General features: G+C 40.8%; 1 protein-coding gene across 5 annotated transcripts in view; it reads right to left on the reverse strand.

The window, feature by feature from the left end:
• The window catches only part of LOC309698115 (uncharacterized protein), a 75,441-nt gene that overhangs the window by 44,062 nt on the left and 16,716 nt on the right, over positions 1 to 14,663 (reverse strand). The window lies entirely within an intron of this gene.

The following is a 14,663-nucleotide window of genomic DNA, read 5'->3' on the forward strand; positions in this document are numbered from 1 at the left end:
TGTTCAGTATTTCAGGTCAATATAATAAACCAAATCATTCTCAGCAGATTGTATTGATACAAAAAAGAGTGAAAACCGGGCTACAGACACAGAGGGCTGAACAGAGACTTCTTGAGCTCTAAATCATGTTAACAGGAATATGAATGGCTCTTTCCAGTAAGCTGTCCTTGATGCTCCTGTTATGATTCAGGAGCCTTGGGAGGGCTGTCAGCTAATGTGGTTCACCTGGTCATCCTGTGCCCTGAAGATCGTAAAAGCTTGTCTCTAAGCTCATTCTCTGTCTCAGCACCAGCTGGCATCAAGCTTTTAGCTCATTTATTTATTTATTTTATATTCAAGCACAAAAGTGCATACATTTAATTATATATTCAGCAACCAACATGCTAATAAAAAATAAAACAATCATATATTTTATGAAAGGGATGTGCATACATGTGCTATGCTAACCTTAATAAATGACCTTGGTCTTATTTCTTGTGTGAACACTGTGGCAGTCGCTGAGTCAGTTTGTCGCAGTATGTTTCACGTAGCAAGCATCACATCCTAAATATGTAAACAAAAACAGGATATGAGTCATAAGCAGGGAACTGAAGTGCACGGAAAAGTCTTCTTTTCTTCCTTCTTGGAAGCACCATCTTTTATTGCAGCATTAAGATGATTGAGAAGCAAATCTCTGTCCAGTATATCACTGAGTGCCAGCGCTAAAATTAGATTAATTATCCACGCCGTGCCTTGGCGCAGGAGGGCGTGACCTGTATGAGTCAGTGATGCCTGGGATATTGAAGGATATTAGAATTAAGTGGCACTGAAAGGAGGGGGCTCCCCCTTGTTAACACAGATTATAACCTACATCTGTAATATCTTTTGGTAGAAAGAACTGAGATAAAATCACTGTTTGATCCAAAGGGCTGCAGGAGGACTAAAATACTTCAAGTCAAGTGCTATGAAATTAGTCCAACTTCAGCTAGCAGAAGTCAGGATGAGAGTGCTTATGAAGAAAATTGCCTAAGTTGTTGAATATCAATCTGAGGAGTAATCCTGGGCGTTGTACACTCATCATTAGAACAGTTCATTGCCTAAACCTTCAAAATCCTCCTTTAGCGCATCACCTCTCTCTCGTCTCCTTGCGAAAGGCTGGTTGAAGTGGATTTAACGGCTGTAATCAATAAGGCAGATTGGACTCACTTATCAGGCTACGCTGCTCAAAGAGCCGACATTTCTTATGTATCGCATTCTGAACATATGGCCCAACATGCACACCGATGCTGTCTGCATTGATTTTAAACTCTCTCCCTGGTCCCGCCTCACTGGTCCCAAGCACGACAGTGTCTAAAAATACCTCAGCCTCCATAACTTCAATGGAGACCTAAGTTGTCTCTCCAAGGAGTACCAACAAAGACCAAAGGTGTAGGGAGGGTGTAGCTTTTTGCTCTTGTTCAGGGGTGGACAACACAGATGTTACACTTTATGTCAAGGGACAAGAAGGTGATAAAAGCAATTGATTCAGTTACAAAAGACCCTAGTGCTCACCAAGCTCCACTTGGAGGAAAAAGGTGTTTCTAATTATTTTTATTCCAAAACACAGATGTTTCATGGAAGTGTAGATGTGCCAAAAACTGCATTAATTGTACTGGACAGCAGGGGGCGACTCCTGTGGTTACAGAAAGATTTCCAGTTGCGCAGACATCCATAGGAAAATGATCGCCGTTTCTGTTTTCTGTTGGGATCTTAGCAAACACTTTCCTGATGACTTTATGATCTCAGTTTCTAGTTTCATGTCTTACTGAATCAAGCATGATGTTTATTTTGTGAATTGTGGTCTCCATCAGTCCCAGAAGGATGTTAAAGCAGAATATGGTTTAACACATGTAACTGGCAAGTTGTTTGCTCTGCGAACAACAATCTGTCCCTCACATAGAAACTATCCATCCATTCTCTTCCACTTATCCTTTTCAGGGTTGGAGGCGGCGGTGGCGGCGGGAGGGGGACAGGTCACCAGTCTGTCGCAGGGCTAACACGTAGACACAGACAACCATTCACACTCACATTAACACCTGCAGGCCATTTAGTGTTTCCCATTAACCCTTCCCTACTAACTTTAATTGGTCCCTCGCTATAACGCGGTTCACCTTTCACGGCCTTCCTGTGTGCAGTTTTATTTTGTTTGTTTTTTACAGCGCATTGTGTTCTGCATCCTGATTGGCTGTAGACCACTGTCAATCAATCTCCTCCTTGCTGTGTCTCCTGTACAGTACAGAATGCGTTCAGCTTGTCAAATTTACATAAATCTTCAATCGCTCGCAGTGTGACTCTGAAGTGCTGCACTGTATGTTTGTAAGTTTTCTCCCCAAGAAACAACAATGTCGACGAAACGTTTTGCACCGTCAAAGGGACCTGCGATAGCGCCCAAAAGGCAGAGGAAGATGTTAACCGTTGCACAAAAAGTTGGACTTCTGGACATGCTAAAGGAAGGTAGAAGTTACGTTTTTTTTCTGACCATAAGGCGCATTAAGCGAACAAAACAGTCATATAAGTCAAACTTTACTCAACTCATTCTTCTTGCTTCCTCTACTTCCATAGTATTGATTCATTAATGTTGAATTCCCTCACAGCTGCTCTATTCCCATGTTCTGGACCTGAAAACAGAGTTTGATCTTTGGTTTCATTCTGTAATACTGGACTTATTTTTCTACAAAGGTTTGAACTTTGAGAGTTTAAACAAGAGAGGAAAGTGTGAAAATGTTCATGCCTGTCTGAGAAAAGTGTATAAAGTGTGTAGTGAGGGGTTTTACAGCCTTAAAACATCTATAATAATTGGAAAAAATAAAGTTGGCTACTTCGCGGATTTCACCTATCGAGGGTTATTTTTAGAACGTAACTCCCGCGATAAACGAGGGACCGCTGTATTTGTTTAGAAATGTCTCTTAATAAAGTGTGGAGCTAGAGCTAGAGTCAGTCCCATAGGGTGAGAATCCAGGCTCTCCAATTCACCATTCAACAGCATTACTAATAATTACTGATAAAAATGTGATAATGTTCTAAATTATTACTAATAAAACAAGATGAAGACTAAAGGTTTGTGTCTTAAACAAAGAGAAGTCATGTTGATTCAGTATTACTTCACCTCACCTGCAGTGGCTCCATGCACAGCTACTGATGCCCAAGTTTAGAACCACTGATTTAAACACATCAAGCTGTTAATGCAGCAGGCCTTCACACACTCTGTGATTGTGCAAACATCAAAGCTCACTGAAATGTGGTGCACATCCACTAAACCAGTAAACGGAGCTAAATAGGCTGCGCGCATTCATTCTCTGTAGGATTCCAGATAATCACCTCTCAAGACTAGCGGGAAATCAGACAGCATGGAGCAGACTGAGAAACGGGCTCCACACACAGTTTCAACTTGGAAGAGGATGAAAATTTAATATTGTAAAAAATGTAAGTTATCTAAATACTCTGTAGGTACAATACACTGTAATGTAGCTGATCAAACATCAGCTCACCAAGTCCTGTGTTGTTTACAGAATTAATGTGATCAGATTTTATTAAAACATCTTTCTTATGTAAACAAAATAACACTGACTTTGCAGCAAGTTGACCCACACCCACGCATGTACTCTGACATGTACTCTGACCCACACAATGCAAACTTGTTCCTTAAAGACATTTCTTAGTCTTAGGCACATTTCCACCAGAGGAATAAATTGACTTTTTCAACTTTGTTAGACACGTTTGCTCTCTCTCTCTCTCTCTGTTAATGAAAGGCATGCAGTCTTAGTCATGACTCTGCTTCTCTGTGAGTACATTTGAGATGCAGCCCTGGGGATCCTGGAGGCCATTTACTCCACACAACACAACCGCACGCACACACACAGGCACATACAAATTTACACACACACACAGCAGAGACCTCAGGAGCTGATGGAGATCCCTGCTGGAGAAGTGGTGGAGGAAGGAGAGAGTGAGGAGAAAGGCACAAAGGGAAGCTGAAGACTCAGAGAGTCTGACAGGAGGAAACGTTGAGAGCTCAGGACATCAGGGGATTGGGTATTTAGGTATGTTGGGTAATAACACAGACTCATGGAAATATTCATGACATTTAATCTATTAAGTTGTGTTTCTGGACAGGAATTTTAAGTAGTCCAGTCTCATACTTAGTTATTGGTCATGTCTGTGGTTACAAAGTAAAGTTTTTTTTTCTCTCTTTAAGGCCAGAAAAAATCCACAGTAAACAGTTGGAGGCTGTGACATTAATCAGTCCACTCATTCAGAGACCACAGTCCCTGAGGGGACAAGATATTTACACTATACATACATTTGATTATTCATTATCATTCAGAAAAGTTTAGGTTAGGTTCAGGGAGATGCTTCTGTTGTGTGGAGAAAAAAAACAACGTGTCTAGTTGTGTCCAAGGACATAAACTACTAGACTGCTGTAACCATTTAATGTTTTACCGCTTGGCTGTAGGGAGACAGCAGCAGGGCTGCTAGGAAGATGGACAAAAGGTAAACAGAAGAAGAGCCAGAGGAAAATATGGGAATGAAAGGAAGAAAGAAGAGCAGGGAAAACGTCATGTCAGCAGGTGGTTGTTGTGGCAAAACACAAAGAAATCTCTGTTATTTAACCTCCTAAGACCAAACTCCTTCATGGCATGCATTTTTAATTTCTCTTTGCTATTTGGGCTTTATACTGTCGACAGAACACTATAAAGTCACGATTGAGTAATGATGTGCAAAACTGTTTATTTGGTGTCTGAACACAGCAGCATTTTTCCTGAGTACAAAAACAAAATGAGAAACAACAATTGTGCCCCTTTGAGCAATATGGCTCATTTGAAAGAGCAAAATTTAGTATTGTGGTCTAGACAACCCAAAATGTGATGTCCCCATATGTGGACGCCAGGTCCAAGGAGGTTAATGTTACTGACACCATCACATCTGTACAAACCTGAGAACCTGCAGTTTTCATCTAATACCAAATAACCAAAATTAAAGATCCCCTGTAACATACAATCATTGAAATAATGCACACATTTATATTTTCAGTGAGAAAGAAAACTGCACTCATGAAAGTGAGACTGCGAGATAATCTGTGGAATAAATCAAAGCCGTCACTAAAATGCAAGGCCCACACTGGCATACTGTGAAATAATCACAGCTGCTTGGACTAATATGTGTAAGTCGGAACAGCTGGCGGCATCAGTGATCACTCTGGTGCCATTTGATGGACATTTACCCAGAGTTCCCTGCAATACCAGGAGGGACTGCAGCGTACATCGCAGTCATTAGTGTCAGTCAGTGTCAGACGACTTAATGACCATTAACACTTCAACTTCTTTTTTAGCATCTGTAGTGCTGAATCATTTTTAAGAAACAAGGTCTGTGTCCTTACAAGCACGTGCTGTTTTAAAAGAGTGAACATAGCCTCATAGCCTGGGAAGTGAAAGTGGTTTAAACCTGCAGGTTCCTTTAACGGCCAGCAGGGGGCAACACCTGTGACTCTAAAAAGAAGACGCATTGTATAGAAGTCCACGGGGGAAACAGCCTGTTTTCACTTGATTTATTCTGTCAACAAATGTTTGTCTCATGTTTGTGGTCCAGGTCACTGGTTTCAAGCCGGATTTATTACAACATGATGTTTCTTTAATAAATTGTGGACCCATTCAGAGAAAAATAAATGAAAAAGCAGGGCATAACCAGCAGTGGCTACCTTGTGATTGATAAGTGACTTATGCTCTCCGTTTGTCTAGCCAAATGTGGACACTTCTGTCTCCAGAAACTGAGATGGCAACAGGAAAAATATTGCAGACTGACGGTAGCACGGAGCAGGTATTCTATCTTCTCTTGAAAATGTTTAATCAGCAGCAAATAATTCTAATATGATAACACAGCTGGTGCATTTCATTCAGCATCTAGCGGGTGAACCATGATGGTGGTGAAATTACAGTTAGAAGAGTAAATGTTGAATTAAAGGGGAGAAAACTTTCAGCAGCACGCAGCGCTGCTCACTCGCTCAGCTGTTCTGGGTCTGATGTTAGCGGGCACTGAGAAATCGATTTCTGAACACAGAGAGAGAACAAGGCAGTGTGGCAATCAGAGAAAGAACGAGTTGGAGCTGCTGTAGCTGTTTTATTTAGATCGCAAACAAACTTTGAAGTGAAACATCATCATTACAAACACTGGTTCTCCTTTCTGTGAAACACCTCATGTATCTGAATCTATAGGATAACTAAAGCAGAAGAAATGCTATGCAGTCTCTCTCCATCAAAGGTGACTTTAACCAACTCTAAATACGACCACTACTTGTATAAATGCAGGTGCTGATGTGAAATCCCACCAAGAACGCACAACATTTGAATGAGACCAGACTGATATTAACGCTAGATGAAACTCAGACAACAAAAAGCCACTTTAGCTCATTGTTTTCCTGCTCCTGCCCATTTCCATCATCTACTTGGTGACTAAGAGGCAAACTAAAGAGTCATTTATCTCAGGACCCTGTTTTCTTCGCCATAACAACAGTATAAAGCTGTAAGCATCTCTACATGTCATTACAAAGGATTTGGTGGGTTTGCCATCACTTGCGAGAAAAAGTGCTGGCATATTTGAATCTATAAACCCTTCTCTGTCTAAGCTACAGAATTACCAGCGACGTGGCTTAGACACTCTGCAGAACGATCCAGACATCAGCACGGTTGTATCGACTGAAAGAAAATGACGAAGCCGGCATGTTATTTTACTGAAAAGCTGGTATTCGTATGTCATGCTGTATATTCTGCATGTTAAGCTGTATTTGTTGCAGCTTTTTCATATTTATAAATAGCTGCTACCAGGTTTCTTCTGTATATTAGATTATTCTCACTGACACTTCCTGATGTCATGGATTTTAAAAATGTTTCAACAAACAGCACCTCTGACGTTGATACATGTGCCCATTGTCATCATTTATGTAAAACTTATTGTGACGCGGCTGATTATTTCTGCCGTTGGTTAATCTGCTGTTTATTTTCTCTATTACTCAGCTGATCTCTTAAAATATCAGACACAAGTGAAGCATAGCCGCTGAACTTTCAGTTTACAAACGCAACACAGAGTTGAAATGCTGAATTTAAGCAGTGTTTACAAAACTGTTACCGGTCATCAGAATGATCAAACTGCAGATTCATTTTCTGTTGACTCTCTGACGTATAATCAGGCTCCCAAATTCTAATTTATTCTGCTCAAACTCGAAATCTTAACCGCTGTGCTGCAGTAGATCCACCCAACAAACAGGCGTTGAATCCATTTGTGTAATTATGTAACTGGTTTTACTAAAACAGCGAGGCAATGGATGCTAAATCTTTTGCCGAGCATTGTACTTGGTAATTAACCTGACTCCGAGTCTGATTATGAATTACACAGTGTGGAGCTGCAGCGTGATGTTTGCTTGTTAGCCTGTGAAACATGCAGCCCGGCGCCTCTGAGGTTTGGTACAGTATGTGTGAGGCTACTGACCTTTGAGGAAAAGGTTGTTTCTGTTTGTGCACGTACCCAAACTCTGCAGCGGAGTCGAACAAAAGCAAATGACCATCAGATACAAAACGAGCCGCCTTCTTCTTCATGACCTTCGGTGTCGTTCATAGATTTGTGTTACAGCAGCTACCACCATTGATGAACCCCCATAGCTGCTGTTCTTCATATCTACAAAGGCCATGTTTTTGTTAACTGTGATAATCAGTTTTGTTTTAATTAGGAAATAATCAGCAGTGGATAATTAGGATTGGAAAACAATATTCATTCGTTTGCATTTGTTACAAGTCACACAAATAGCAGGGGAGTAAATAAGCGTGTAGATGAGAAGAAAACAATTAAACTGAACTTTTAAAAGATTGTTATTTTTAAACAAACGATTCACAGATGAATAAAAACAATCCATTTACAGCTTATATTTCCTGCCCTGCAAAGCAGCTCTTTTTGTTTGTTGTTTGTTCATTTACACTGAATCTTGAAGTCCTTACAAAGCTCCTGCTGCTTGTTCCTCAGGCTATTCTTCTGTAGTCTGAAGATTACAAAGGCATCGGTGTAGATGTTGATGCTGCTGTGCCTAATCTGTTTGGCAACAAAGCAGGTCTCAAGGAAATGAATCGGAGACGTCAGTGGATGACAGAGAAGTGCCATCTGCCAAAAGCTCTACTGCAGCTGCACGCTTCATTTAGCCAAGAACAGTTTTTACTTCAGTCAATCTGCTGCAGTCTTGGCAGCACATTTCTGTTCTTTTTTTTTTACTTTTAAACTAATGAAATATGCTCATATGAAAGAGGGAGGCAGAGAGATATTTAGGCCATTTTATTTAATTAGTCTTCAAAGCTGCAGCAGAACAGATTTTTATCCAGAAATATACCCAATAAATCAGCAGTAAATAACTGAAGAGGAGAGACAGCTGATCGGGAAACCCCGGCGCCGCTCGCTGCAGGTACAATTCAAAGAAAACTGGGATTTAAATGCAAACGTTCAAATTGTCTTTAATTTCTCTGCAGAAAACAAACTATAACATATCTCCATGTGAGACTATTATGCCAAGAACATGCCAACAAATAACTACACTTGCAGGTGATTCATTGCAAAGACACCTGCTAAATGTCTAAAGCAGGATATTGTATATTAGGTAGCAAGTAAACAGGCGGTCCTTGAAGTTGAAGTACTGGAAGCAGGTAACTGGCTGTGGACTAGAGAACTAAGCAAGTGCATTTATACTATGAATTGGTTAGTACTCACTAAAACAAGACTAAGGAAGCCACAAAAGTGAAAGTGGTGCTCATGGTGGTCACGGCCACTCAAGGCTCACTTATGCGAAAGGGGAGCAAACATGGTAATGAATCCCCAATGCATGGCCAAAAAGCATCTGCAGTGAACACATGACCATCAGGTTTTTCTTTTATATCACATGGAAGGCCACGTGAGTGTGCATCAGTTGCCTTTGGAAGAGAAGAGAAGCCAGGAAAGGCATCACCACCGGTAATGGTCTGCTGGAAAACACTGGGTCCAAGCTTTCTTTGACATCTGCCATAGAGATGGCACGATACCACTTTTTTATGTCCGATACCGATACCGATATCATAAATTTGGATATCTGCCGATACCGATATGAATCCGATATAGTGTTTTTTAATCAACAAAACTGTTTTTTAAAATATCTTGCTGCATTTTGCAAGTCTGCAAGTTCATACTCAAGTTTAAAACAACAACTACACTAAAGCTATTCTGTTATACCTGTATACAAAAAAAATATTTCATAGTTCAGCAATACTGATCAATCTAATAAACTTAGACCTACACCATCCTCCCTATTCTGGTATTTTAAAGAGTACTTAGCATAAATATTAAGCAACCTAACTAATAGGGTTCCAACTCCCAGCAACAACAAAAATAAATAAATAAAAAATAGGGAACCACCCTTCACGCTCCACCTCATGATGCTTAATCAACGTAATCAACCTTAATTTGATGCAGTGTGAAAAAAAATGCACAGAAATCAATTATTTTTCAAGAAATATTAAATAGATTCAACATCTTTCTTCAACAAAATTGCAGACTGCACAGATGGTACCTTCCCAAAGGAAAATGTACTATAGCTTACTAGGGTATATATTAGACTTAATAGTCACTATGTACAGTAATTGACTTCTATTCATTTTACATCAAATTAAAACTTTGGGTGTCAGATAATTATTTATTAAAAGCTAGACATTGTAAATGAGAATAAGAAAGAAAAGTATGTCTTTGTGCCCCCTTTTCCCAGTTAATGCCCTATCGGCCCCCCTGGCTAAACTTTGCTAGATCCGCCCCTGCACAGTTACCAGCCATCAGCTACTTAGAAAAAGATCCTGGTGTAGAAAGTAATATTAAATAAATTCTAACAACAGCTTATCAAGCTTAAACGTGCTGCTGTTGTTCAGCCGCTGGTTTGCTCTTTCTGGCGCAAAGTGGACCAAAAACAAACAAGAGAGACTCAGGACAGAAAAGCCGATCAGCTGATCATTAGCAGTTTCACGATTGAAGTAGCAGCCGGAGAGCGAGAGGCAGTCGCTCGTTAAGCTTAACGTGGGAATGCTTTACAAACATTCAGAGATGGACTTACACACTTGCTTTACTTCTCTCGGGGATAACTTTGTCGGAGATGAAATGCCGGGTTGCTAGCGAAGCTCCAAATGCTATCCAGACCACCGACAGGTCCCGCATGCCACAGCCGCTCTATCACGTGATGCATACTGCTCCGACGTTCTGAGGCGAGTTACGGCGTGTTGCAAGTTTTGTGAGGTGCTTTCGTGATATTTAATGGATCGGATTACATTTTTTATTTTTCTCCGATATCCGATCCAGTAATTTAGGTCAGTATCGGACCGATACCGATACGTAATATCGGATCGGTCCATCTCTAATCTGCCAGCTATCTAAACATTGGTGCAGCCCACATAGACCCTTTCGTTCCAATAATATGATGCCAGTGCCCTCTTTCAGCACAATAATGAGTCCTGCCTCACCATAAACATAGCTCAACAATAGATTGAGGAACAAAGATTTCTTAATGGTGTCACATCTAGTTGGTACAAGGCTTCTCTGACCTTTTTGTGATGATGGATGATGTGCAAGATAATGTTAGCCCTCCACAATAACCTCTGATTTCTGTTATGTGCAACAGTGAAACACAAAAGGATTATGGTCAGTGTAAACAAAGAGTGGAGAACCAAATAAAGAGATGTTCGATCTCTGTGTCAAAGGCACCAGTGATCTAGCTTTAGCACATAGGCTGCTGAATCCCCCCTCTATGCAATCCTGAACACAAGAACAGAGAAAGAAATCAGGTTTATTAACGTTACTGTCAGAACAAAAACAGTGTGTTACGTCAGAAAGGGGGAGTTTGAAGACTTTGTGCTATGGATGATTTGAGCACTCAATCTCTTTCTGCTCCAAAGAACTTTCAGTACCATTCAAACAGCATGCTGCTTGATTGGGACATACATCAATGTCATGTCCTAATACAGTGTGTGTGTTGGCACATTTGAACATTGATGGCACATCTTTGAGTGTCAGTGTGTTTTCTGCTCAGCAGTGAACCAGAATATGTCCATCATTATTGATCAACACGTAACCAACAACAGCAGACAACCAAAACTAAAGCAACGCAACCTATTTCACCTCTTTACTGTGCGTGACAACTTACAACCTCAGTAGTTTCATCTGCAAACGCTGAGATTTATGTTTCCTGTCTAGAGTACAAATGACAAAGTCATTCAATATCACTCGGTTTTCTTTTGATAGCACAAAGGTACTTAGTCTCAAGGCTGGAAACAACACAGACTCTTAGACTGATGGTTTTCCATTAACCGTTTTGCTACTCTGGAAGCATCATGGTGCTCAAACAGCAACTTCATAGAACATAACTGTGAACAGACACCAAGAACCCCTGTGGGCACATGGGCTTGTTGGTCTAGGAGTGTTTTTAAACCTAGGGTTCGAGAGGTCCTGGGTTCAAATCCCAGATGAGCCCACACTTCTGACATACCCCACTGAAATGTGATGTAGTACATAACATATTCTGTTGCCCAGTCTTTGCTATAAAGAGCCCCTAAAAGCAAAGATATGGAACTAAACTCAGCATTGTTTCTGTTTTTCCAGTATCAGTTAGAGAAAAAACACTGTATACTGTTCTTGCTGTCCTTTAGGGTTGTCTTTGTGTATAAAAATCAATGAGTGCAGCTTTAACGTCACCATTTAAAAGAAGAAAAAAACTGAGATGGTGAAAAACCACCGAGGGAGGAGAAGATGAAGAGAGTGAAGGGGTGGATTTATGCTACAAAGTGGTTTAACTGCTCCATGAGGACTAATGAAGCTAAATTGCACCACAGGGACACAGGTGGGAGAGGAAAGCGTGGGAGCAGGGAGGGCTGATGTAGGACTTCACGGCACAGCCCGGGAGACGTTACAATAAACACAAAGATCACTTAACGGAGGATTTTCTCAATAGTCTCTAAAAGGCCAACACTTTGCAAAAGTTTATGATATAAATGACTCTTTAATTAGACCAACAAACCATGGAGGGTGCATTTTATAAGCCTATCACCTCAGCTTACACACGCTTGTCACTTAACAGGTGAAGCACAGCAGCTTTACTGTGCAAGGACTGTGTGTGTTTCTTACCTGCACATAGAAATGTTTTTGAACTTGGATGCACACACGGCATCACCCACACATAAAACAGGTCACTTAACAGGTTTAACCTTGTAGCTTCCAACTGGCCATTAGAGGACACTTGGTTGTGTGGATGAACTCTCTGATGTATTTATTTCTGTGTTATGTCAAGGATTTTCTTCATGCCCGTTAGCCGTCTCTCTAATAACTTGTCACAAAGGTCAGATAAATTTAATTTGGTATCCATTCACTTCATGATGTTTTCTAGTCTCGCAGTCTCCTCCTGAGGATGCCCCTTGAGCCTGATATTAGGCAAAGTTGTCAACTCATACACAGAGTTTCCTTCCTCAGTCTGACATTGCCTCCACTCTGACTGATACCCATGGGAGATGGGAAGAATATATTGTCTTGTATCTAATGTCGTCTTAGGTTAACATTGACTGTAGGAATGCCAACATACTGACTTTTAAGACTAAAAGCATTCTTCTCAATCTGTACAGCAGCAGTGCTTCAGGCCCAGTGAAAACAAACAAGCACAAGACGATTAAAATCACTGTGACAGCATACCGCGTGACATGAGAGTTAGCCCATGGTGCTAGTAAGTACCCAAATAGCCAATATAGAATTGAGTTTTTACATATCTAAGTATAGAAAGCAAGAAAGGAGGGAAGCAAGGCTTGGCAAGTGTGAAATCTGAAATGTGCTCTTGGAACAATAAAGGCAACATTGAATCTTGATGTAATCACAGAAGCTATCGGTCTAATATCCCTAAAGTGGAATGAGAGAGAGTAAAGAGAAGGAATCGCTGTAATTTATGGAAAATAGAAAGAAAAGGAGGAAGAACAAGGGAAGGTCAGGCTTAAGTGTCACCAGGAAGTCAGGGGTGGGAGAGAAGGCAGAAAGGGAACAAAAAGGTAAGAGTAATGTGAAGGTGACCAACCGGGCAGAAAAGAGGACACTACACTTGAACACAAATACACACAAGCACAGACTCTAGCACACACACATACACAATCTGTCTAAGGAAGGTAGGTATTGTGAGACCGGGCAACAATAGGTCCTGACAGCTCTCTCTGGCAGACCATCGCCTGTCTCCTGCTATCGCTCTGGGTATTGTGTGTGTGTGTGTGTGTGTGTGTGTGTGTGTGTGTGTGTGTGTGTGTGTGTGTGTGTGTGTGTGTGTGTGTGTGTGTGTGTGTGTGTGTGAGGTGACACACGGACTGTGACAATGATCCGAAGTGAAGTCTGGAGTCTGACTCACCTCCGCTTCAGTGGCGGACGCTCTGAGCCGACACCAAACACTGAGGGAGTCCTGCTCACTACAGCTCGTCGGTCGGGGTAATATCTTCATCCATCCATCCGTTCATTCTTCTGTCTGACTCCGTGTGTGCGTGCGTGCATGTTTAGTATTTCATTAGACGTCTGGGCCACCCCAAATTCCCAGAGGACCTGGAGGTTTCCATGATGCCTCTCATAAGGACAAACCTCACAAACCTCACCTTACATGTAGTAAATATAACGTCGTGTATTAAAAACAGCCAGTGGTTATTTTCTGTACATTTAAAACGCATTAGTTGTACTTGTTTCATGTATTTATGACTGACAAAAAAACATTCCATTTCATTTAGTACTAAAATTATTTCGTCGATATCTGATTTAAACATTTGACATAAATATTTTTTGTGGTCTTTTTTTTTATTTACATTTTCTCCATGCAAGCGCTTGGAAAAAATACATAAACATCTCATCTTTATTTAAAGCTGGTGATAAAATATAATAACCTAGAAGGTCATCCATGATACAAGGGCGTGCAGGTAACAGATGCAGGTGTGTTATCCACAGATGGTACAGGACGGACATAGTCACTGTGATGTCACCCATTGGTTAGTGAAGTTATGAAGCCTTGATAATTCTCACCATTACCTTCTCTCTTTTTATTAAACTAGATGTGACGAGTAACACGTGGGATACATGCTTATTAACAGCTTTCCAATCACACGTTCTTAGCCGAGAGTGTATCATGGATAAATAAAATCTACAAAATGTACCTAATGTTATTCACTATCAACCTAAATAAACGCGCTCATCAGGAAAGTCTATGTTTTCCCCGTAGACGTCTACAGGAGTGGAAGTAGCGGTCACAGGAGGCGCCCCCTGCTGGGCTTTAAAAGAATTTAGGTTTAAGGTATTTCCACATTGGCTTCCTTTTCTGACCTGGAAACTACATCCATCGTTTTTACTGCATGAACAGACAATAAATCACATTAATAACAGTGCTACTGTATCTATGTTGCCAAAATGAGTCCTAAAAATCTAAAGATTTGGTTAGTTTTTGTTTATTTCTTGTTCATTTTCTTCCAGAGTGCAAAACTATTGAGATTAAGAAGAGAGTGTCTTGGGCCTACAACAATAGAAAGAAACTGAGAGACGTTGCATGTTCATAGGCTACCAACATGTCAGTCAAGGTAAAGCATAGCCAGGTTTATGATCCC

The sequence above is a fragment of the Aulonocara stuartgranti genome, assembly GCF_965226115.1.
Source record: "Aulonocara stuartgranti genome assembly, chromosome: 22".
Lineage (NCBI taxonomy): Eukaryota > Metazoa > Chordata > Actinopteri > Cichliformes > Cichlidae > Aulonocara > Aulonocara stuartgranti.